Source organism: Colletes latitarsis, chromosome 1 (assembly GCF_051014445.1).
Source record: "Colletes latitarsis isolate SP2378_abdomen chromosome 1, iyColLati1, whole genome shotgun sequence".
In the NCBI taxonomy this organism is placed as follows: domain Eukaryota; kingdom Metazoa; phylum Arthropoda; class Insecta; order Hymenoptera; family Colletidae; genus Colletes; species Colletes latitarsis.
Window position 1 is genome coordinate 4,014,518 of NC_135134.1, and position 26,479 is coordinate 4,040,996.

Here is a 26,479-nt window from a genome sequence, read left to right on the forward strand (position 1 = left end):
TTTAATTGACTGCTTCGGTGTGGAACCACATTACGACGGGATACAAACCACAAAAACCCCAAGATCTGGCCAACAAGTACGCGAAAATTGCGAAAGTACGAGCCAGGTGAGGGCAAATACAAGAACTAACCCAGACATAACCAGCGTTATCCTCTAAAATATTAATCGCAACCAGGTTTAGTTGACTGCTTCGGTGTGGTACCGCATTACTACGTGATCAAAACCAGGTAATGCCCAGGATCTGGCCAACAAGTATGCGAAAAATGCGAAAGTAGGAGCCAGATGATTCCAAATACCAGAACTAACCGAGACATAACCGGCGTTATCTTCTAAAATATTAATCGGAACCAGGTTTAATTGAATGTTTCAGTGTGGTACCGCATTGCTACGTGATACAGACCAGAAAGAGGCCAGGATCTGGCCAACAAGTAAGCGAAAAATGCGAAATTACGTGACAGATGAGGGCAAATCCCAGACCTAACCGAGAAATAACCGGCGTTATCCTCTAAAATATTAATCGCAACCAGGTTTAATTGACTGCTTCGGTGTGGTTCCGCATTACGACAGGATCGAAACCACAAAAAACCCTAGATCTGGCCAACAAGTACGCGAAAATTGCGAAAGTATGAGCCAGATGATTGCCAATACCAGAACTAACCCATAAATAACCAGCGTTATACTCTAAAATATTAATCGCAACCAAGTTTAATTGACTGTTTCGGTGTGGTACCGCATGGCTACGTGATACAGACCAGAAAAAGGCCAGGATCTGGCCAACAAGTATGCGAAAAATGCGAAATTACGTGTCAGATGAGGGCAAATACCAGAACTAACCCAAATATGACCAGCGTTATCCTCCAAAATATTCATCGCAACCAGGTTTCATTGACTGCCTCGTTGTGGTACCGCATTACTACGTGATCCAAACCAGAAACAGTCCAGGATCTAGCCATCAAGTATGCGCAAAATGGGAAAGTACGAGCCAGACGAGGGCAAATACCAGAACTATCCCAGACATAATTGGCGTTATCCTCTAAAATATTAATCGGAACCAGGTTTAATTGACTGTTTCAGTGTGGTACCGCATTACTACGTGATACAGACCAGAAGAAGCCCAGGATCTGGCCAACAAGTATGCGAAAAATAATAATAGAAAGTACGAGACAGATGAGGGCAAATCCCAGACCTAACCGAGAAATAACCGGCGTTATCCTCTAAAATATTAATCGCAACCAGGTTTAATTGACTGTTTCGGTGTGGAACCACATTACGACGGGATACAAACCCGAAAAAGCCCTGGATACGGCCAACAAGTATGCGAGAAATGCGAAAGTACGAGCCAGATGAGGGCAAATCCCAGACCTAACCCGGACATAACCGGCGTTATCCTCTAAAATATTAATCGCAACCAGGTTTAATTGACTGTTTCGGTGTGGAACCACATTACGACGGGATACAAACCCGAAAAAGCCCTGGATATGGCCAACAAGTATGCGAGAAATGCGAAAGTACGAGCCAGATGAGGGCAAATCCCAGACCTAAACCAGACATAAGCGGCATTATCCCCTAAAATACTAACCGGAACCAGCTTCTATTGACTGTTTCAGTGTGGTGCCACATTACTACGTGATCCAAGCCAGAAAATGCCCAGGATCTGGCCAACCAGTATGCGAAAAATGCGAAAGTACGCGCCGGATGATTGCAAATACCAGAACTAACCCAAACATAACCAGCGTTATCCTCCAAAATATTCATCGCAACCAGGTTTAATTGACCGCTTTGGTGTGGAACCACATTACGACGGGATACAAACCACAAAAAACCCAAGATCTGGCCAAACAAGTACGCGAAAATTGCGAAAGTACGAGCCAGATGAGGGCAAATACAAGAACTAACCCAGACATAACCAGCGTTATCCTGTAAAATATTAATCGCAACCAGGTTTAATTGACTGTTTCGGTGTGGTACCGCATTACTACGTGATACAGACCAGAAAATGGCCGGGATCTGGCCAACAAGTATGCGAAAAATGCGAAAGTACGAGCCAGATGAGGGCAAATACCAGACCTAACCGAGATATAACCGGCGTTATTCTCTAAAATATTAATCGAAACCAGGTTTAATTGACTGTTTCGGCGTGGAACGACATTATTACGGAATCCAAACCAGAAACAACCCTGTATTTGGCCACGACGTATGCGAAAAAAGCGAAAGTATGGGCCGGAGGAATGCATATACCAGAACTAACCGAGACATAATCGGCGTTATCCTCTAAAATATTAATCGGAACCAGGTTTAATTGAATGTTTCAGTGTGGTACCAAATTACTACGTGGTCCAAGCCAGAAAAAGGCCAGGATCTTGCCAACAAGTAGGCGAAAAATGCGAAGGTACGAGCCTGATGATTGCAAATACCAGAACTAACCCAGCCATAACCAGCGTTATCCTCTAAAATATTGATCGCAACCAGGTTTCATTGACTTTTTCAGTGTGGTACCACATTACTACGTGGTGCAAGTAAGAAAAAGGCCAGGATCTGGCCAACAAGTATGCGAGAAATGCGAAAGTACGAGCCAGATGAAGGCAAATCCTAGACCTAACCCAGCCATAACCGGCGTTATTCTTTAAAATATTAATCTTAACCAGGTTTAATTGACTGTTACGGTGTGGTACCGCATTACTACGTGATCCAAACCAGAAAAAGGCCAGGATCGTGCCAACAAGTACGCGAAAAATGCGAAGGTACGAGCCTGATGATTGCAAATACCAGAACTAACCCAGCCATAACCAGCGTTATCCTCTAAAATACAAATCGGAACCAGCTGTTATTGACGGTTTCATTGTGGTACCACATTACTACGTGATACAGGTCAGAAGAAGGCCAGGATCTGGCCAACAAGTATGCGAAAAATGAGAACGTACGAGCCAGATGATTGCAAATACCAGAACTAACCCAAACATGACCAGCGTTATCCTGCAAAATATTCATCGCAACCAGGTTCCATTGACTGCTTCGGTGTGGAACCCCATTACGACGGGATCGAAACCACAAAAAACCCAAGATCTGGCCAACAAGCACGCGTGAATTGCGAAAGCATGAGCCAGATGATTGCAAATACCGGAAGTAACCCATAAATAACCAGCGTTATCCACTAAGATATTAATCGCAACCAGGTTTAAATGACTGTTTCGGTGTGGTACCGCATTACTACGTAATACAGACCAGAAGAAGGCCAGGATCTGGCCAACAAGTATGCGAGAAATGCGAAAGTACGAGCCAGATGAGGGCAAATCCCAGACCTAACCCGGACATAACCGGCGTTATCCCCTAAAATATTAATCGCAACCAGGTTTAATTGACTGTTTCGGTGCGGAACCACATTACGACGGGATATAAACCCGAAAAAGCCCTGGATATGGCCAACAAGTATGCGAGAAATGCGAAAGTACGTGCCAGATGAGGGCAAATCCCAGACCTAAATCAGATATAACCGGCATTGTCCTCTAAAATATTAATCGCAACCAGCTTCCATTGACTGTTTCAGTGTGGTGCCACATTTCTACGTGATGCAAACCAGAAAAAGCCCAGGATCTGGCCAACAAGTATGCGAAAAATGCGAAAGTACGAGCCAGATGAGGGCAAATCCCAGACCTAACCCGGACATAACCGGCGTTATCCCCTAAGATATTAATCGCAACCAGGTTTAAATGACTGTTTCGGTGTGGTACCGCATTACTACGTGATCCAAACCAGAAAAAGCACAGGATCTCGCCAACAATTTGGCAAAAAATTCGAATGTACGAGCCAGATGATTGCAAATACCAGAACTAACGCAGACATAACCAGCGTTATCCTCTAAAATACTAATCGGAACCAGCTTTTATTGACTCTTTCAGTGTGGTACCACATTACTACGTGATCCAAACCAGAAAGAGCCCAGGATCTGGCCAACAAGTATGCGAAAAATGCGAAAGTATGAGCCAGATGATTGCAAATACCAGAACTAACCCATAAATAACCAGCGTTATCCTCTAAAATATTAATCGCAACCAGGTTTAATTGACTGTTTCGGTGTGGTACCGCATTACTACGTGATACAGACCAGAAAAAGGCCAGGATGTGGCCAACAAGTATGCGAAAAATGCGAAAGTACGTGACAGATGAGGGCAAATCCCAGACCTAACCGAGATATAACCGGCGTTATTCTCTAAAATATTAATCGAAACCAGGTTTAATTGACTGTTTCGGTGTGGAACGTCATTATTACGGAATCCAGAGCAGAAAAAACCCTGTATCTGGCCAAGAAGTATGCGAAAAACGCGAAAGTATGAGCCAGAGGATTGCATATGCCAGAACTAACCGAGACATAACCGGCGTTATCCTCTAAAATATTAATCGGAAACAGGTTTAATTGAATGTTTCAGTGTGGTACCAAATCACTACGTGGTCCAAGCCAGAAAAAGGCCAGGATCTTGCCAAACAAGTAGGCGAAAAATGCGTAGGTACGAGCCAGATGAGGGCAAATCCCAGACCTAACCGAGACATAACCGGCGTTATCCTCCAAAATATTAATCGCAACCAGCTTCTATTGACTGTTTCAGTGTGGTGCCACATTTCTACGTGATGCAAACCAGAAAAAGCCCAGGATCTGGCCAACAAGTATGCGAAAAATGCGAAAGTACGAGCCAGATGATTGGAAATACCAGAACTAACCCAAACATGACCAGCGTTATCCTCTAAAATATTAATCGCAACCAGCTTCTATTGACTTTTTCAGTGTGGTACCACATTACTACGTGGTCCAAGCAAGAAAAAGGCCAGGATCTGGCCAACAAGTATGCGAGAAATGCGAAAGTACGAGCCAGATGAGGGCAAATCCCAGACCTAACCGTGACATAACCGGCGTTATCCTCTAAAATACTAATCGGAACCAGCTTTTATTGACTCTTTCAGTGTGGTACCACACTACTACGTGATCCAAACCAGAAAAAGCCCACGATCTGGCCAACAAGTATGCGAAAAATGCGAAAGTACGAGCCAGATGATTGGAAATACCAGAACTAACCCAAACATGACCAGCGTTATCCTCCAAAATATTCATCGCAACCAGGTTTCATTGACTGCTTCGGTGTGGATACCACATTACGACGGGATCGAAACCACAAAAAACCCAAGATCTGGCCAACAAGTATGCGAGAAATGCGAAAGTACGAGCCAGATGAGGGCAAATCCCAGACCTAACCCGGACATAACCGGCGTTATCCTCTAAAATATATATTGCAACCAGGTTTAATTGACTGTTTCGGTGTGGAACCACATTACAACGGGATACAAGCCCGAAAACCACAAAAAACCCAAGATCTGGCAAACAAGTATGCGAGAGATGCGAAAGTACGAGCCAGATGAGGGCAAATCCCAGACCTAACCCGGACATAACCGGCGTTATCCTCTAAAATATTAATCGCAACCAGGTTTAATTGACTGTTTCGGTGTGGAACCACATTACTACGTGATCCAAACCAGAAAAAGCCCAGGATCTTGCCAACAATTAGGCGAAAAATTCGAAGGTACGAGCCAGATGATTGCAAATGCCAGAACTACCCCAGACATAACCAGCGTTATCCTATAAAATACTAATCGGAACCAGCTTTTATTGACTGTTTCGGTGTGGTACCGCATGGCTACGTGATACAGACCAGAAAAAGGCCAGGATCTAGCCATCAAGTATGCGCAAAATGGGAAAGTACGAGCCAGACGAGGGCAAATACCAGAACTATCCCAGACATAATCGGCGTTATCCTCTAAAATATTAATCGGAACCAGGTTTAATTGACTGTTTCGGTGTGGAACCACATTACGACGGGATACAAACCCGAAAAAGCCCTGGATATGGCCAACAAGTATGCGAGAAATGCGAAAGTACGAGCCAGATGAGGGCAAATCCCAGACCTAAACCAGACATAAGCGGCATTATCCCCTAAAATACTAACCGGAACCAGCTTCTATTGACTGTTTCAGTGTGGTGCCACATTACTACGTGATGCAAACCAGAAAAAGCCCAGGATCTGGCCAACAAGTATGCGAGAAATGCGAAAGTACGAGCCAGATGAGGGCAAGTCCCAGACCAAAACCAGACATAAGCGGCATTATCCCCTAAAATATTAATCGCAACCAGCTTCTATTGACTGTTTCAGTGTGGTGCCACATTTCTACGTGATGCAAACCAGAAAAAGCCCAGGATCTGGCCAACAAGTATGCGAGAAATGCGAAAGTACGAGCCAGATGAGGGCAAATCCCAGACCTAACCCGGACATAACCGGCGTTATCCTCTAAAATATTAATCGCAACCAGGTTTAATTGACTGTTTCGGTGTGGTACCGCATTACTACGTGATACAGACCAGAAAAAGGCCGGGATCTGGCCAACAAGTATGCGAAAAATGCGAAAGTACGAGCCAGATGAGGGCAAATACCAGACCTAACCGAGATAAAACCGGCGTTATTCTCTAAAATATTAATCGAAACCAGGTTTAATTGACTGTTTCGGCGTGGAACGACATTATTACGGAATCCAAACCAGAAACAACCCTGTATTTGGCCACGACGTATGCGAAAAAAGCGAAAGTATGGGCCGGAGGAATGCATATACCAGAACTAACCGTGACATAACCGGCGTTATCCTCTAAAATATTAATCGGAACCAGGTTTAATTGAATGTTTCAGTGTGGTACCAAATTACTACGTGGTCCAAGCCAGAAAAAGGCCAGGATCTTGCCAACAAGTAGGCGAAAAATGCGAAGGTACGAGCCAGATGAGGGCAAATCCCAGACCTAACCGAGACATAACCGGCGTTATCCTCTAAAATATTGATCGCAACCAGGTTTCATTGACTTTTTCAGTGTGGTACCACATTACTACGTGGTGCAAGTAAGAAAAAGGCCAGGATCTGGCCAACAAGTATGCGAGAAATGCGAAAGTACGAGCCAGATGAAGGCAAATCCTAGACCTAACCCAGCCATAACCGGCGTTATTCTTTAAAATATTAATCTTAACCAGGTTTAATTGACTGTTACGGTGTGGTACCGCATTACTACGTGATCCAAACCAGAAAAAGCCCAGGATCGTGCCAACAAGTACGCGAAAAATGCGAAGGTACGAGCCTGATGATTGCAAATACCAGAACTATCCCAGCCATAACCAGCGTTATCCTCTAAAATACAAATCGGAACCAGCTGTCATTGACGGTTTCATTGTGGTACCACATTACTACGTGATACAGGTCAGAAGAAGGCCAGGATCTGGCCAACAAGTATGCGAAAAATGAGAACGTACGAGCCAGATGATTGCAAATACCAGAACTAACCCAAACATGACCAGCGTTATCCTGCAAAATATTCATCGCAACCAGGTTCCATTGACTACTTCGGTGTGGAACCCCATTACGACGGGATCGAAACCACAAAAAACCCAAGATCTGGCCAACAAGCACGCGTGAATTGCGAAAGCATGAGCCAGATGATTGCAAATACCGGAACTAAACCATAAATAACCAGCGTTATCCACTAAGATATTAATCGCAACCAGGTTTAAATGACTGTTTCGGTGTGGTACCGCATTACTACGTAATACAGACCAGAAGAAGGCCAGGATCTGGCCAACAAGTATGCGAGAAATGCGAAAGTACGAGCCAGATGAGGGCAAATCCCAGACCTAACCCGGACATAACCGGCGTTATCCCCTAAAATATTAATCGCAACCAGGTTTAATTGACTGTTTCGGTGCGGAACCACATTACGACGGGATATAAACCCGAAAAAGCCCTGGATATGGCCAACAAGTATGCGAGAAATGCGAAAGTACGTGCGAGATGAGGGCAAATCCCAGACCTAAATCAGATATAACCGGCATTGTCCTCTAAAATATTAATCGCAACCAGCTTCCATTGACTGTTTCAGTGTGGTGCCACATTTCTACGTGATGCAAACCAGAAAAAGCCCAGGATCTGGCCAACAAGTATGCGAAAAATGCGAAAGTACGAGCCAGATGAAGGCAAATCCCAGACCTAACCCAGACATAACCGGCGTTATCCTCCAAAATATTATCGCAACCCGGTTTAATTGACTGTTACGGTGTGGTACCGCATTACTACGTGATCCAAACCAGAAAAAGCACAGGATCTCGCCAACAATTAGGCAAAAAATTCGAAGGTACGAGCCAGATGATTGCAAATACCAGAACTAACGCAGACATAACCAGCGTTATCCTCTAAAATACTAATCGGAACCAGCTTTTATTGACTCTTTCAGTGTGGTACCACATTACTACGTGATCCAAACCAGAAAAAGCCCAGGATCTGGCCAACAAGTATGCGAAAAATGCGAAAGTATGAGCCAGAGGATTGCATATGCCAGAACTAACCGAGACATAACCGGCGTTATCCTCTAAAATATTAATCGGAAACAGGTTTAATTGAATGTTTCAGTGTGGTACCAAATTACTACGTGGTCCAAGCCAGAAAAAGGCCAGGATCTTGCCAAACAAGTAGGCGAAAAATGCGTAGGTACGAGCCAGATGAGGGCAAATCCCAGACCTAACCGAGACATAACCGGCGTTATCCTCCAAAATATTAATCGCAACCAGCTTCTATTGACTGTTTCAGTGTGGTGCCACATTTCTACGTGATGCAAACCAGAAAAAGCCCAGGATCTGGCCAACAAGTATGCGAAAAATGCGAAAGTACGAGCCAGATGAGGGCAAATCCCAGACCTAACCGACTCATAACCGGCGTTATCTTCCAAAATATTAATCGCACCCAGGCTTAATTGACTGCTTCGGTGTGGAACCACATTACTACGTGATCCAAACCAGAAAAAGCCCAGGATCTCGCCAACAATTAGGCAAAAAATTTGAAGGTACGTGCCAGATGATTGCAAATACAAGAACTAACGCAGACATAACCAGCGTTATCCTCTAAAATACTAATCGGAACCAGCTTTTATTGACTCTTTCAGTGTTGTACCACATTACTACGTGATCGAAACCAGAAAAAGCGCAGGTTCTGGCCAACAAGTATGCGAAAAATGCGAAAGTACGTGACAGATGAGGGCAAATCCCAGACCCAACCGAGTAATAACCAGCGTTATCCTCTAAAATACTAATCGGAACCAGCTTTTATTGACCGTTTCAGTGTGGTACCACATTACTACGTGATCCAAACCAGAAGAAGCCCAGGATCTGGCCAACAGGTATGCGAAAAATGCGAAAGTACTAGCCAGATGGTTGCAAATACCAGAACTAACTCAAACATGACCAGCGTTATCCTCCAAAATATTCATCGCAACCAGGTTTCGTTGACTGCTTCGGTGTGGTACCGCATTACTACGTGATCCAAACCAGAAAAACGCCACGGTCTGGCCAACAAGTATGCGAGAAACGCGAAAGTATGAGCCAGAGCATTGCATATACCAGAACTAACGAGACATAACCGGCGTTATCCTCTAAAATATTAAACGGAACCAGGTGTAAATGAATGTTTCACTGTGGTACCAAATTACTACGTGGTCCAAACCACAAAAAACCCAGGATCTTGCCAACGACTAGGCGAAAAATGCGAAGGTACGAGCCTGATGATTGCAAATCCCAGACATAAACCAGACATAACCGGCATTACCCTCTAAAATATTAATCGCACCCAGCTTCTATTGACTGTTTCAGTGTGGTGCCACATTACTACGTGATAGAAACCAGAAAAAGCCCAGGATCTGGCCAACAAGTATGCGAAAAATGCGAAAGTACGAGCCAGATGAGGGCAAATCCCAGACCTAACCGACGCATAACCGGCGTTATCTTCCAAAATATTAATCGCACCCAGGCTTAATCGACTGCTTCGGTGTGGAACCACATTACTACGTGATCCAAACCAGAAAAAGCCCAGGATCTCGCCAACAATTAGGCAAAAAATTTGAAGGTACGTGCCAGATGATTGCAAATACAAGAACTAACGCAGACATAACCAGCGTTATCCTCTAAAATACTAATCGGAACCAGCTTTTATTGACTCTTTCAGTGTGGTACCACATTACTACGTGATCGAAACCAGAAAAAGCGCAGGATCTGGCCAACAAGTATGCGAAAAATGCGAAAGTACGAGCCAGATGATTGGAAATACCAGAACTAACCCAAACATGACCAGCGTTATCCTCTAAAATATTCATCGCAACCAGCTTCTATTGACTTTTTCAGTGTGGTACCACATTACTACGTGGTCCAAGCAAGAAAAAGGCCAGGATCTGGCCAACAAGTATGCGAGAAATGCGAAAGTACGAGCCAGATGAGGGCAAATCCCAGACCTAACCGTGACATAACCGGCGTTAACCTCTAAAATACTAATCGGAACCAGCTTTTATTGACTCTTTCAGTGTGGTACCACACTACTACGTGATCCAAACCAGAAAAAGCCCACGATCTGGCCAACAAGTATGCGAAAAATGCGAAAGTACGAGCCAGATGATTGGAAATACCAGAACTAACCCAAACATGACCAGCGTTATCCTCCAAAATATTCATCGCATCCAGGTTTCATTGACTGCTTCGGTGTGGATACCACATTACGACGGGATCGAAACCACAAAAAACCCAAGATCTGGCCAACAAGTATGCGAGAAATGCGAAAGTACGAGCCAGATGAGGGCAAATCCCAGACCTAACCCGGACATAACCGGCGTTATCCTCTAAAATATTTATTGCAACCAGGTTTAATTGACTGTTTCGGTGTGGAACCACATTACAACGGGATACACGCCCGAAAACCACAAAAAACCCAAGATCTGGCAAACAAGTATGCGAGAGATGCGAAAGTACGAGCCAGATGAGGGCAAATCCCAGACCTAACCCGGACATAACCGGCGTTATCCTCTAAAATATTAATCGCAACCAGGTTTAATTGACTGTTTCGGTGTGGAACCACATTACTACGTGATCCAAACCAGAAAAAGCCCAGGATCTTGCCAACAATTAGGCGAAAAATTCGAAGGTACGAGCCAGATGATTGCAAATGCCAGAACTACCCCAGACATAACCAGCATTATCCTATAAAATACTAATCGGAACCAGCTTTTATTGACTATTTCAGTGTGGTACCAGATTACTACGAGATCGAAACCACAAGAAACCCAAGATCTGGCCAACAAGTACGCGAAAATTGCGAAAATACGAGCCAGAAGAGGGCAAATACAAGAACTAACCAAGACATATCCAGCGTTATCCTCTAAAATATTAATCGCAACCAGGTTTAATTGACTGTTCCGGTGTGGTACCGCATTACTACGTGATACAGACCAGAAAAAGGCCATGATCTGGCCAACAAGTATGCGAAAAATGCGAAAGTACGTGACAGATGAGGGCAAATCCCAGACCCAACCGAGTAATAACCAGCGTTATCCTCTAAAATACTAATCGGAACCAGCTTTTATTGACCGTTTCAGTGTGGTACCACATTACTACGTGATCCAAACCAGAAGAAGCCCAGGATCTGGCCAACAGGTATGCGAAAAATGCGAAAGTACTAGCCAGATGGTTGCAAATACCAGAACTAACTCAAACATGACCAGCGTTATCCTCCAAAATATTCATCGCAACCAGGTTTCGTTGACTGCTTCGGTGTGGTACCGCATTACTACGTGATCCAAACCAGAAAAACGCCACGGTCTGGCCAACAAGTATGCGAGAAACGCGAAAGTATGAGCCAGAGCATTGCATATACCAGAACTAACGAGACATAACCGGCGTTATCCTCTAAAATATTAAACGGAACCAGGTGTAAATGAATGTTTCACTGTGGTACCAAATTACTACGTGGTCCAAACCACAAAAAACCCAGGATCTTGCCAACGACTAGGCGAAAAATGCGAAGGTACGAGCCTGATGATTGCAAATCCCAGACCTAAACCAGACATAACCGGCATTACCCTCTAAAATATTAATCGCAACCAGCTTCTATTGACTGTTTCAGTGTGGTGCCACATTACTACGTGATAGAAACCAGAAAAAGCCCAGGATCTGGCCAACAAGTATGCGAAAAATGCGAAAGAACGAGCCAGATGAGGGCAAATCCCAGACCTAACCGACTCATAACCGGCGTTATCCTCCAAAATATTAATCGCACCCAGGCTTAATTGACTGCTTCGGTGTGGAACCACATTACTACGTGATCCAAACCAGAAAAAGCCCAGGATCTCGCCAACAATTAGGCAAAAAATTCGAAGGTACGTGCCAGATGATTGCAAATACAAGAACTAACGCAGACATAACCAGCGTTATCCTCTAAAATACTAATCGGAACCAGCTTTTATTGACTCTTTCAGTGTTGTACCACATTACTACGTGATCGAAACCAGAAAAAGCCCAGGATCTGGCCAACAAGTATGTGAAAAATGCGAAAGTACGAGCCAGATGTTTGCAAATACCAGAACTAACCCAAACATGACCAGCGTTATCCTCCAAAATATTCATCGCAACCAGGTTTAATTGACTTTTTCAGTGTGGTACCACACTACTACGTGGTCCAAGCAAGAAAAAGGCCAGGATCTGGCCAACAAGTATGCGAGAAATGCGAAAGTATGAGCCAGAGTATTGCATATACCAGAACTAACCGAGACATAACCGGCGTTATCCTCTAAAATATTAATCGGAAACAGGCTTAATTGAATGTTTCAGTGTGGTACCAAACTACTACGTGGTCCAAGCCAGAAAAAGGCCAGGATCTTGCCAACAAGTAGGCGAAAAATGCGAAGGTACGAGCCAGATTAGGGCAAATCCCAGGCCTAACCGAGACATAACTGGCGTTACCCACTAAAATATTAATCGCAACCAGGTTTAATTGACTTTTTCAGTGTGGTACCACATTACTACGTGGTCCAAGCAAGAAAAAGGCCAGGATCTGGCCAACAAGTATGCGAGAAATGCGAAAGTACGAACCAGATGAGGGCAAATCCCAGACCTAACCCAGGCATAACCGGCGTTATCCTCCAAAATATTAATCGCAACCAGGTTTAATAGACTGTTTCGGTCTGGTACCGTATTAGTACGTGATCTAAACCAGAAAAAGGCCGGGATCTGGCCAACAAGTATGCGAGAAATGCGAAAGTACGAGCCAGATGAGGGCAAATCCCAGACCTAACCCAGGCATAACTGGCGTTATCCTCCAAAATATTAATCGCAACCAGGCTTAATTGACTGTTTCGGTCTGGTACCGCATTAGTACGTGATCCAAACCAGAAAAAGGCCGGGATCTGGCCAACAAGTATGCGAGAAATGTGAAAGTACGAGCCAGATGAGGGCAAATACCAGACCTAACCGTGACATAACCGGCGTTATCCTCTAAAATACTAATCGGAACCAGCTTTTATTGACTCTTTCAGTGTGGTACCACACTACTACGTGATCCAAACCAGAAAAAGCCCAGGATCAGGCCAACAAGTATGCGAAAAATGCGAAAGTACGAGGCAGATGATTGGAAATACCAGAACTAACCCAAACATGACCAGCGTTATCCTCCAAAATATTCATCGCAACCAGGTTTCATTGACTGCTTCGGTGTGGATGCCACATTACGACGGGATCAAAACCACAAAAAACCCAAGATCTGGCAAACAAGTATGCGAGAGATGCGAAAGTACGAGCCAGATGAGGGCAAATCCCAGACCTAACCCGGACATAACCGGCGTTATCCTCTAAAATATTAATCGCAACCAGGTTTAATTGACTGTTTCGGTGTGGAACGACATTACTACGTGATCCAGACCAGAAAAAGCCCAGGATCTGGCCAACAAGTATGCGAGAAATGCGAAAGTACGAGCCAGATGAGGGCAAATCCCAGACCTTACCCGGACATAACCGGCGTTATCCTCTAAAATATTAATCGCAACCAGGTTTAATTGACTGTTTGAGTGTGGTTCCACATTACTACTTGGTCCAAGCCAGAAAAAGGCCAGGATCTGGCCAACAAGTATGCGAAAAATGCGAAAGTACGAGCCAGATGATTGCAAATACCAGAACTAACCCAGACATAACCAGCGTTATCCTCTAAAATACTAATCGGAACCAGCTTTTATTGACTGTTTCAGTGTGGGACCACATTACTACGTGATCCAAACCAGAAAAAGCGCAGGATCTGGCCAACAAGTATACGAAAAATGCGAAAGTACGAGCCAGATGATTGCAAATACCAGAACTAACCCAAACATGACCAGCGTTATCCTCCAAAATATTCATCGCAACCAGGTTTCATTGACTGCTTCGGTGTGCATACCACATTACGACGGGATCGAAACCACAAAAAACCCATGATCTGGCCATCAAGGACGCGAAAATTGCGAAAGTATGAGCCAGATGATTGCAAATACCAGAACTAACCGAGACATAACCGGCGTTATCGTCTAAAATATTAATCGGAACCAGGTTTAAATGAATGTTTCACTGTGGTACCAAATTACTACGTGGTCCAAGCCAGAAAAAGGCCAGGATGTTGCCAACAAGTAGGCGAAAAATGCGATGGTACGAGACAGATGAGGGCAAATCCCAGACCTAACCGAGAAATAACCGGCGTTATCCTCCAAAATATTAATCGCACCCAGGTTTAATTGACTGCTTCCGTGTGGAACCACATTACTACGTGATCCAAACCAGTAAAAGCCCAGGATCTCGCCAACAATTAGGCAAAAAATTCGAAGGTACGAGCCAGATGATTGCAAATACCAGAACTAACTCAAACATGACCAGCGTTATCCTCCAAAATATTCATCGCAACCAGGTTTCGTTGACTGCTTCGGTGTGGTACCGCATTACTACGTGATCCAAACCAGAAAAACGCCACGGTCTGGCCAACAAGTATGCGAGAAACGCGAAAGTATGAGCCAGAGGATTGCATATACCAGAACTAACGAGACATAACCGGCGTTATCCTCTAAAATATTAATCGGAACCAGGTTTAAATGAATGTTTCACTGTGGTACCAAATTACTACGTGGTCCAAACCACAAAAAACCCAGGATCTTGCCAACGAGTAGGCGAAAAATGCGAAGGTACGAGCCTGATGATTGCAAATCCCAGACCTAAACCAGACATAACCGGCATTACCCTCTAAAATATTAATCGCAACCAGCTTCTATTGACTGTTTCAGTGTGGTGCCACATTACTACGTGATGCAAACCAGAAAAAGCCCAGGACCTGGCCAACAAGTATGCGAAAAATGCGAAAGTACGAGCCAGATGGTTGCAAATACCAGAACTAACTCAAACATGACCAGCGTTATCCTCCAAAGTATTCATCGCAACCAGGTTTCGTTGACTGCTTCGGTGTGGTACCGCTTTACTACGTGATCCAAACCAGAAAAACGCCACAATCTGGCCAACAAGTATGCGAGAAACGCGAAAGTATGAGCCAGAGGATTGCATATACCAGAACTAACGAGACATAACCGGTGTTATCCTCTAAAATATTAATCGGAACCAGGTTTAAATGAATGTTTCACTGTGGTACCAAATTACTACGTGGTCCAAGCCAGAAAAAGGCCACGATCTGGCCAACAAGTATGCGAGAAACGCGAAAGTATGAGCCAGAGGATTGCATATACCAGAACTAACCGAGACATAACCGGCGTTATCCTCTAAAATATTAATCGGAACCAGGTTTAAGTGAATGTTTCACTGTGGTACCACATTACTACGTGATCGAAGCCAGAAAAAGCCCAGGATCTGGCCAACAAGTATGCGAAAAATGCGAAAGTACGAGCCAGATGATTGGAAATACCAGAACTAACCCAAACATGACCAGCGTTATCCTCTAAAATATTAATCGCAACCAGGTTTAATTGACTGTTTCGGTGTGGTACCGCATTACTACGTGATATAGACCAGAAAAAGGCCAGGATGTGGCCAACAAGTATGCGAAAAATGCGATAGTACGTGACAGATGAGGGCAAATCCCAAACCTAACCGAGATATAACCGGCGTTATTCTTTAAAATATTAATCGAAACCAGGTTTAATTGACTGTTTCGGTGTGGAACGTCATTATTACGGAATCCAAAACAGAAAAAACCCTGTATCTGGCCAAGAAGTATGCGAAAAACGCGAAAGTATGAGCCAGAGGATTGCATATACCAGAACTAACCGAGACATAACCGGCGTTATCCTCTAAAATGTTAATCGGAAACAGGCTTAATTGAATGTTTCAGTGTGGTACCACATTACTACGTGTTCCAAGCAAGAAAAAGGCCAGGATCTGGCCAACAAGTATGCGAGAAATGCGAAAGTACGAGCCAGATGAGGGCAAATCCCAGACCTAACCCAGGCATAACCGGTGTTATCCTCCAAAATATTAATCGCAACCAGGTTTAATTGACTGTTTCGGTCAGGTACCGTATTAGTACGTGATCTAAACCAGAAGAAGGCCGGGATCTGGCCAACAAGTATGCGAGAAATGCGAAAGTACGAGCCAGATGAGGCAAATCTCAGACCTAACCCAGGCATAACTGGCGTTATCCTCCAAAATATTAATCGCAACCAGGCTTAATTGACTGTTTCGGTCTGGTACCGCATTAGTACCTGATCCAATCCAGAAAAAGGCCGGGATCTGGCCAACAAGTATGCGAAAAATGTGAAAGTACGAGCCAGATGAGGGCAAATACCAGACCTAACCGTGACATAACCGGCGTTATCCTCTAAAATACTAATCGGAACCAGCTTTTATTGACTCTTTCAGTGTGGTACCACACTACTACGTGATCCAAACCAGAAAAAGCCCAGGATCTGGCCAACAAGTATGCGAAAAATGCGAAAGTACGAGCCAGATGATTGGAAATACCAGAACTAACCCAAACATGACCAGCGTTATCCTCCAAAATATTCATCGCAACCAGGTTTCATTGACTGCTTCGGTGTGGATACCACATTACGACGGGATCGAAACCACAAAAAACCCAAGATCTGGCAAACAAGTATGCGAGAGATGCGAAAGTACGAGCCAGATGAGGGCAAATCCCAGACCTAACCCGGACATAACCGGCGTTATCCTCTAAAATATTAATCGCAACCAGGTTTAATTGACTGTTTCGGTGTGGAACGACATTACTACGTGATCCAGACCAGAAAAAGCCCAGGATCTGGCCAACAAGTATGCGAGAAATGCGAAAGTACGAGCCAGATGAGGGCAAATCCCAGACCTAACCCGGACATAACCGGCGTTATCCTCTAAAATATTAATTGCAACCAGGTTTAATTGACTGTTTCGGTGTGGAACCACATTACAACGGGATACAAGCCCGAAAATGCCCAGGATCTGGCCAACAAGTATGCGAAAAATTCGAAGATACGAGCCAGATGATTGCAAATACCAGAACTACCCCAGACATAACCAGCGTTATCCTATAAAATACTAATCGGAACCAGCTTTTATTGACTGTCTCAGTGTGGTACCAGATTACTACGTGATCGAAACCACAAGAAACCCAAAATCTAGCCAACAAGTACGCGAAAATTGCGAAAGTACGAGCCAGATGAGGGCAAATACAAGAACTAACCAAGACATATCCAGCGTTATCCTCTAAAATATTAATCGCAACCAGGTTTAATTGACTGTTTCGGCGTGGTACCGCATTACTACGTGATACAGACCAGAAAAAGGCCATGATCTGGCCAACAAGTATGCGAAAAATGCGAAAGTACGTGACAGATGAGGGCAAATCCCAGACCCAACCGAGTAATAACCGGCGTTATCCTCTAAAATATTAATCGCAACCAGGTTTAATTGACTGTCGGAGTGTGGTTCCACATTACTACTTGGTCCAAGCCAGAAAAAGGCCAGGATCTGGCCAACAAGTACGCGAAAAATGCGAAAGTACGAGCCAGATGATTGCAAATACCAGAACTAACCCAGACATAACCAGCGTTATCCTCTAAAATACTAATCGGAACCAGCTTTTATTGACTGTTTCAGTGTGGGACCACATTACTACGTGATCCAAACCAGAAAAAGCGCAGGATCTGGCCAACAAGTATGCGAAAAATGCGAAAGTACGAGCCAGATGATTGCAAATACCAGAACTAACCCAAACATGACCAGCGTTATCCTCCAAAATATTCATCGCAACCAGGTTTCATTGACTGCTTCGGTGTGGATACCACATTACGACGGGATCGAAACCACAAAAAACCCATGATCTGTCCAACAAGTACGCGAAAATTGCGAAAGTATGAGCTTGATGATTGCAAATACCAGAACTAACCGAGACATAACCGGCGTTATCCTCTAAAATATTAATCGGAACCAGGTTTAAATGAATGTTTCGCAGTGGTACCAAATTACTACGTGGTCCATGCCAGAAAAAGGCCAGGATGGTGCCAACAAGTAGGCGAAAAATGCGAAGGTACGAGCCAGATGAGGGCAAATCCCAGAACTAACCGAGAAATAACCGGCGTTATCCTCCAAAATATTAATCGCACCCAGGTTTAATTGACTGCTTCCGTGTGGAACCACATTACTACGTGATCCAAACCAGTAAAAGCCCAGGATCTCGCCAACAATTAGGCAAAAAATTCGAAGGTACGAGCCAGATGATTGCAAATACCAGAACTATCCCAGACATAACCAGCGTTATCCTCTAAAATACAAATCGGAACCAGCTTTTATTGACTGTTTCAGTGTGGTACCACATTACTACGTGATCCAAACCAGAAGAAGCCCAGGATCTGGCCAACAAGTATGCGAAAAATGCGAAAGTACGGGCCAGATGGTTGCAAATACCAGAAATAACTCAAACATGACCAGCGTTATCCTCCAAAATATTCATCGCAACCAGGTTTCGTTGACTGCTTCGGTGTGGTGCCGCATTACTACGTGATCCAAACCAGAAAAACGCCACGGTCTGGCCAACAAGTATGCGAGAAACGCGAAAGTATGAGACAGAGGATTGCATATACCAGAACTAACGAGACATAACCGGCGTTATCCTCTAAAATATTAGTCGGAACCAGGTTTAAATGAATGTTTCACTGTGGTACCAAATTACTACGTGGTCTAAGCCAGAAAAAGGCCACGATCTGGCCAACAAGTATGCGAGAAACGCGAAAGTATGAGCCAGAGGATTGCATATACCAGAACTAACCGAGACATAACCGGCGTTATCCTCTAAAATATTAATCGGAACCAGGTTTAAGTGAATGTTTCACTGTGGTACCAAATTACTACGTGGTCCAAACCAGAAGAAGCCCAGGATCTTGCCAACAAGTAGGCGAAAAATGCGAAGGTACGAGCCAGATGAGGGCAAATCCCAGACCTCACCGACTCATAACCGGCGTTATCCTCCAAAATATTAATCGCACCCAGGATTAATTGACTGCTTCGGTGTGGAACCACATTACAACATGATCCAAACCAGAAAAAGCCCAGGATCTCGCCAACAATTAGGCAAAAAATTCGAAGGTACGAGCCAGATGATTGCCAATACCAGAACTAACCCATAAATAACCAGCGTTATCCTCTAAAATATTAATCGCAACCAGGTTTAATTGACTGTTTCGGTGTGGTACCGCATTACTACGTAATACAGACCAGAAGAAGGCCAGGATCTGGCCAACAAGTATGCGAGAAATGTGAAAGTACGAGCCAGATGAGGGCAAATCCTAGAGCTAACCCAAACATGACCAGCGTTATCCTCCAAAATATTAATCGCAACCAGGTTTAATTGACTGTTTCGGTCCGGTACCGCATTAGTACGTGATCCAAGCTAGAAAATGGCCAGCATCTTGCCAACAAGTAGGCGAAAAATGCGAAGGTACGAGCCAGATGAGGGCAAATCCCAGACCTAACCGACTCATAACCGGCGTTATCCTCCAAAATATTAATCGCACCCAGGTTTAATTGACTGCTTCCGTGTGGGACCACATTACTACGTGATCCAAACCAGTAAAAGCCCAGGATCTCGCCAACAATTAGGCAAAAAATTCGAAGGTACGAGCCAGATGGTTGCGAATACCAGAACTATCCCAGACATAACCAGCGTTATCCTCTAAAATACTAATCGGAACCTGCTTTTATTGACTGTTCCAGTGTGGTACCACATTACTACGTGATCCAAACCAGAAGATGCCCAGGATCTGGCCAACAAGTATGCGAACAATGCGAAAGTACGAGCCAGATGATTGCAAATACCAGAACTAAACCCAAACATGACCAGCGTTATCCTCCAAAATATTCATCGCAACCAGGTTTCATTGACTGCTTCGGTATGGAACCACATTACGACGCGATCCAAACCACAAAAAACCCAGGATCTGGCCAACAAGTACGCGAAAAATGCGATAGAACGAGCCAGATGATTGCAAATACCAGAACTAACCCATAAATAACCAGCGTTATCCTCTAAAATATTAATCGCAACCAGGTTTAATGGACTGTTTCGGTGTGGTACCGCCTTACTACGTAATACAGACCAGAAGAAGGCCGGGATCTGGCCAACAAGTATGCGAGAAATGCGAAAGTACGAGCCAGATGAGGGCAAATCCCAGACCTAGCCCAGACATAACCGGCGTTATCCTCTAAAATATTAATCGCAACCAGGTTTAATTGACTGTTTCGGTGTGGAACCACATTACTACGTGGTCCAGACCAGAAAAAGCACAGGATCTGGGCAACAAGTATGCGAAAAATGCGATAGTACGAGCCCGATGATTGCAAATACCAGAGCTAACCCAAACATGACCAGCGTTATCCTCCAAAATATTCATCGCAACCAGGTTTCATTGACTGTTTCGGTGTGGTACCGCATTACTACGTGATACAGACCAGAAAAAGGCCATGATCTGGCCAACAAGTATGCGAAAAATACGAAAGTACGTGACAGATGAGGGCAAATCCCAGACCCAACCGAGTAATAACCGGCGTTATCCTCTAAAATATTAATCGCAACCAGGTTTAATTGACTGTTTGAGTGTGGTTCCACATTACTACTTGGTCCAAACCAGAAAAAGGCCAGGATCTGGCCAACAAGTATGCGAAAAATGCGAAAGTACGAGCCCGATGATTGCAAATACCAGAGCTAACCCAAACATGACCAGCGTTATCCTCCAAAATATTCATCGCAACCAGGTTTCATTGACTGCTTCGGTGTGGAACCACATTACGACGGGATCCAAACCACAAAAAGCCCAGGATCTGGCCAACAGGTACGCGAAAATTGCGGGAGTATGGGCCAGATGATTGCAAATACCAGAACTAAACCATAAATAACCAGCGTTATCCTCTAAAATATTAATCGCAACCAGGTTTAATTGACTGTTTCGGTGTGGAACCACATTACGACGGGATACAAACCCGAAAAAGCCTTGGATATGGCCAACAAGTATGCGAGAAATGCGAAAGTACGAGCCAGATGAGGGCAGATCCCAGACCTAAACCAGACATAACCGGCATTATCCTCCAAAATATTTATCGCAACCAGGTTTAATTGACTGTTTCGGTGTGGAACCACATTACTACGTGAAGCAAACCAGAAAAAGCCCAGGATCAGGCCAACAAGTATGCGAAAAATGCGAAAGTACGAGCCAGATGGTTGCAAATACCAGAACTAACCGAGACATAACCGGCGTTATCCTCTAAAATATTAATCGGAACCAGGTTTAAATGAATGTTTCACTGTGGTACCAAATTACTACGTGGTCCATGCCAGAAAAAGGCCAGGATGTTGCCAACAAGTAGGCGAAAAATGCGAAGGTACGAGCCAGATGAGGGCAAATCCCAGACCTAACTCAGCCATAACCGGCGTTATCCTCCAAAATATTAATCGCACCCAGGTTTAATTGACTGCTTCGGTGTGGAACCACATTACTACGTGATCCCAACCAGAAAAAGCCCAGGATCTCGCCAACAGTTAGGCAAAAAATACGAAGGTACGAGCCAGATGATTGCCAATACCAGAACTAACCCATAAATAACCAGCGTTATCCTCTAAAATATTAATCGCAACCAGGTTTAATTGACTGTTTCGGTGTGGTACCGCATTACTACGTAATACAGACCAGAAGAAGGCCAGGATCTGGCCAACAAGTATGCGAGAAATGTGAAAGTACGAGCCAGATGAGGGCAAATCCTAGAGCTAACCCAAACATGACCAGCGTTATCCTCCAAAATATTAATCGCAACCAGGTTTAATTGACTGTTTCGGTCCGGTACCGCATTAGTACGTGATCCAAACCAGAAAAACGCCACAATCTGGCCAACAAGTATGCGAGAAACGCGACAGTATGAGCCAGAGGAATGCATATACCAGAACTAACGAGACATAACCGGTGTTATCCTCTAAAATATTAATCGGAACCAGGTTTAAATGAATGTTTCACTGTGGTACCAAATTACTACGTGGTCCAAGCCAGAAAAAGGCCACGATCTGGCCAACAAGTATGCGAGAAACGCGAAAGTATGAGCCAGAGGATTGCATATACCAGAACTAACCGAGACATAACCGGCGTTATCCTCTAAAATATTAATCGGAACCAGGTTTAAGTGAATGTTTCACTGTGGTACCAAATTACTACGTGGTCCATACCAGAAGAAGCCCAGGATCTTGCCAACAAGTAGGCGAAAAATGCGAAGGTACGAGCCAGATGAGGGCAAATCCCAGACCTAACCGACTCATAACCGGCGTTATCCTCCAAAATATTAATCGCACCCAGGATTAATTGACTGCTTCGGTGTGGAACCACATTACAACATGATCCAAACCAGAAAAAGCCCAGGATCTCGCCAACAATTAGGCAAAAAATTCGAAGGTACGAGCCAGATGATTGCCAATACCAGAACTAACCCATAAATAACCAGCGTTATCCTCTAAAATATTAATCGCAACCAGGTTTAATTGACTGTTTCGGTGTGGTACCGCATTACTACGTAATACAGACCAGAAGAAGGCCAGGATCTGGCCAACAAGTATGCGAGAAATGTGAAAGTACGAGCCAGATGAGGGCAAATCCTAGAGCTAACCCAAACATGACCAGCGTTATCCTCCAAAATATTAATCGCAACCAGGTTTAATTGACTGTTTCGGTCCGGTACCGCATTAGTACGTGATCCAAGCTAGAAAATGGCCAGCATCTTGCCAACAAGTAGGCGAAAAATGCGAAGGTACGAGCCAGATGAGGGCAAATCCCAGACCTAACCGACTCATAACCGGCGTTATCCTCCAAAATATTAATCGCACCCAGGTTTAATTGACTGCTTCCGTGAGGGACCACATTACTACGTGATCCAAACCAGTAAAAGCCCAGGATCTCGCCAACAATTAGGCAAAAAATTCGAAGGTACGAGCCAGATGGTTGCGAATACCAGAACTATCCCAGACATAACCAGCGTTATCCTCTAAAATACTAATCGGAACCTGCTTTTATTGACTGTTCCAGTGTGGTACCACATTACTACGTGATCCAAACCAGAAGATGCCCAGGATCTGGCCAACAAGTATGCGAACAATGCGAAAGTACGAGCCAGATGATTGCAAATACCAGAACTAAACCCAAACATGACCAGCGTTATCCTCCAAAATATTCATCGCAACCAGGTTTCATTGACTGCTTCGGTATGGAACCACATTACGACGCGATCCAAACCACAAAAAACCCAGGATCTGGCCAACAAGTACGCGAAAAATGCGATAGAACGAGCCAGATGATTGCAAATACCAGAACTAACCCATAAATAACCAGCGTTATCCTCTAAAATATTAATCGCAACCAGGTTTAATGGACTGTTTCGGTGTGGTACCGCCTTACTACGTAATACAGACCAGAAGAAGGCCGGGATCTGGCCAACAAGTATGCGAGAAATGCGAAAGTACGAGCCAGATGAAGGCAAATCCCAGACCTAGCCCAGACATAACCGGCGTTATCCTCTAAAATATTAATCGCAACCAGGTTTAATTGACTGTTTCGGTGTGGAACCACATTACTACGTGGTCCAGACCAGAAAAAGCACAGGATCTGGGCAACAAGTATGCGAAAAATGCGATAGTACGAGCCCGATGATTGCAAATACCAGAGCTAACCCAAACATGACCAGCGTTATCCTCCAAAATATTCATCGCAACCAGGTTTCATTGACTGTTTCGGTGTGGTACCGCATTACTACGTGATACAGACCAGAAAAAGGCCATGATCTGGCCAACAAGTATGCGAAAAATACGAAAGTACGTGACAGATGAGGGCAAATCCCAGACCCAACCGAGTAATAACCGGCGTTATCCTCTAAAATATTAATCGCAACCAGGTTTAATTGACTGTTTGAGTGTGGTTCCACATTACTACTTGGTCCAAACCAGAAAAAGGCCAGGATCTGGCCAACAAGTATGCGAAAAATGCGAAAGTACGAGCCCGATGATTGCAAATACCAGAGCTAACCCAAACATGACCAGCGTTATCCTCCAAAATATTCATCGCAACCAGGTTTCATTGACTGCTTCGGTGTGGAACCACATTACGACGGGATCCAAACCACAAAAAGCCCAGGATCTGGCCAACAGGTACGCGAAAATTGCGGGAGTATGGGCCAGATGATTGCAAATACCAGAACTAAACCATAAATAACCAGCGTTATCCTCTAAAATATTAATCGCAACCAGGTTTAATTGACTGTTTCGGTGTGGAACCACATTACGACGGGATACAAACCCGAAAAAGCCTTGGATATGGCCAACAAGTATGCGAGAAATGCGAAAGTACGAGCCAGATGAGGGCAGATCCCAGACCTAAACCAGACATAACCGGCATTATCCTCCAAAATATTTATCGCAACCAGGTTTAATTGACTGTTTCGGTGTGGAACCACATTACTACGTGAAGCAAACCAGAAAAAGCCCAGGATCAGGCCAACAAGTATGCGAAAAATGCGAAAGTACGAGCCAGATGGTTGCAAATACCAGAACTAACCGAGACATAACCGGCGTTATCCTCTAAAATATTAATCGGAACCAGGTTTAAATGAATGTTTCACTGTGGTACCAAATTACTACGTGGTCCATGCCAGAAAAAGGCCAGGATGTTGCCAACAAGTAGGCGAAAAATGCGAAGGTACGAGCCAGATGAGGGCAAATCCCAGACCTAACTCAGCCATAACCGGCGTTATCCTCCAAAATATTAATCGCACCCAGGTTTAATTGACTGCTTCGGTGTGGAACCACATTACGACGGGATCGAAACCACAAAAAACCCACGATCTGGCCAACAAGTACGCGTAAATTGCGAAAGTATGAGCCAGATGATTGCCAATACCAGAACTAACCCATAAATAACCAGCGTTATCCTCTAAAATATTAATCGCAACCAGGTTTAATTGACTGTTTCGGTGTGGTACCGCATTACTACGTAATACAGACCAGAAGAAGGCCAGGATCTGGCCAACAAGTATGCGAGAAATGTGAAAGTACGAGCCAGATGAGGGCAAATCCTAGAGCTAACCCAAACATGACCAGCGTTATCCTCCAAAATATTAATCGCAACCAGGTTTAATTGACTGTTTCGGTCCGGTACCGCATTAGTACGTGATCCAAGCCAGAAAATGGCCAGCATCTTGCCAACAAGTAGGCGAAAAATGCGAAGGTACGAGCCAGATGAGGGCAAATCCCAGACCCAACCGAGTAATAACCGGCGTTATCCTCTAAAATATTAATCGCAACCAGGTTTAATTGACTGTTTGAGTGTGGTTCCACATTACTACTTGGTCCAAACCAGAAAAAGGCCAGGATCTGGCCAACAAGTATGCGAAAAATGCGAAAGTACGAGCCCGATGATTGCAAATACCAGAGCTAACCCAAACATGACCAGCGTTATCCTCCAAAATATTCATCGCAACCAGGTTTCATTGACTGCTTCGGTGTGGAACCACATTACGACGGGATCCAAACCACAAAAAGCCCAGGATCTGGCCAACAGGTACGCGAAAATTGCGGGAGTATGGGCCAGATGATTGCAAATACCAGAACTAAACCATAAATAACCAGCGTTATCCTCTAAAATATTAATCGCAACCAGGTTTAATTGACTGTTTCGGTGTGGAACCACATTACGACGGGATACAAACCCGAAAAAGCCTTGGATATGGCCAACAAGTATGCGAGAAATGCGAAAGTACGAGCCAGATGAGGGCAGATCCCAGACCTAAACCAGACATAACCGGCATTATCCTCCAAAATATTTATCGCAACCAGGTTTAATTGACTGTTTCGGTGTGGAACCACATTACTACGTGAAGCAAACCAGAAAAAGCCCAGGATCAGGCCAACAAGTATGCGAAAAATGCGAAAGTACGAGCCAGATGGTTGCAAATACCAGAACTAACCGAGACATAACCGGCGTTATCCTCTAAAATATTAATCGGAACCAGGTTTAAATGAATGTTTCACTGTGGTACCAAATTACTACGTGGTCCATGCCAGAAAA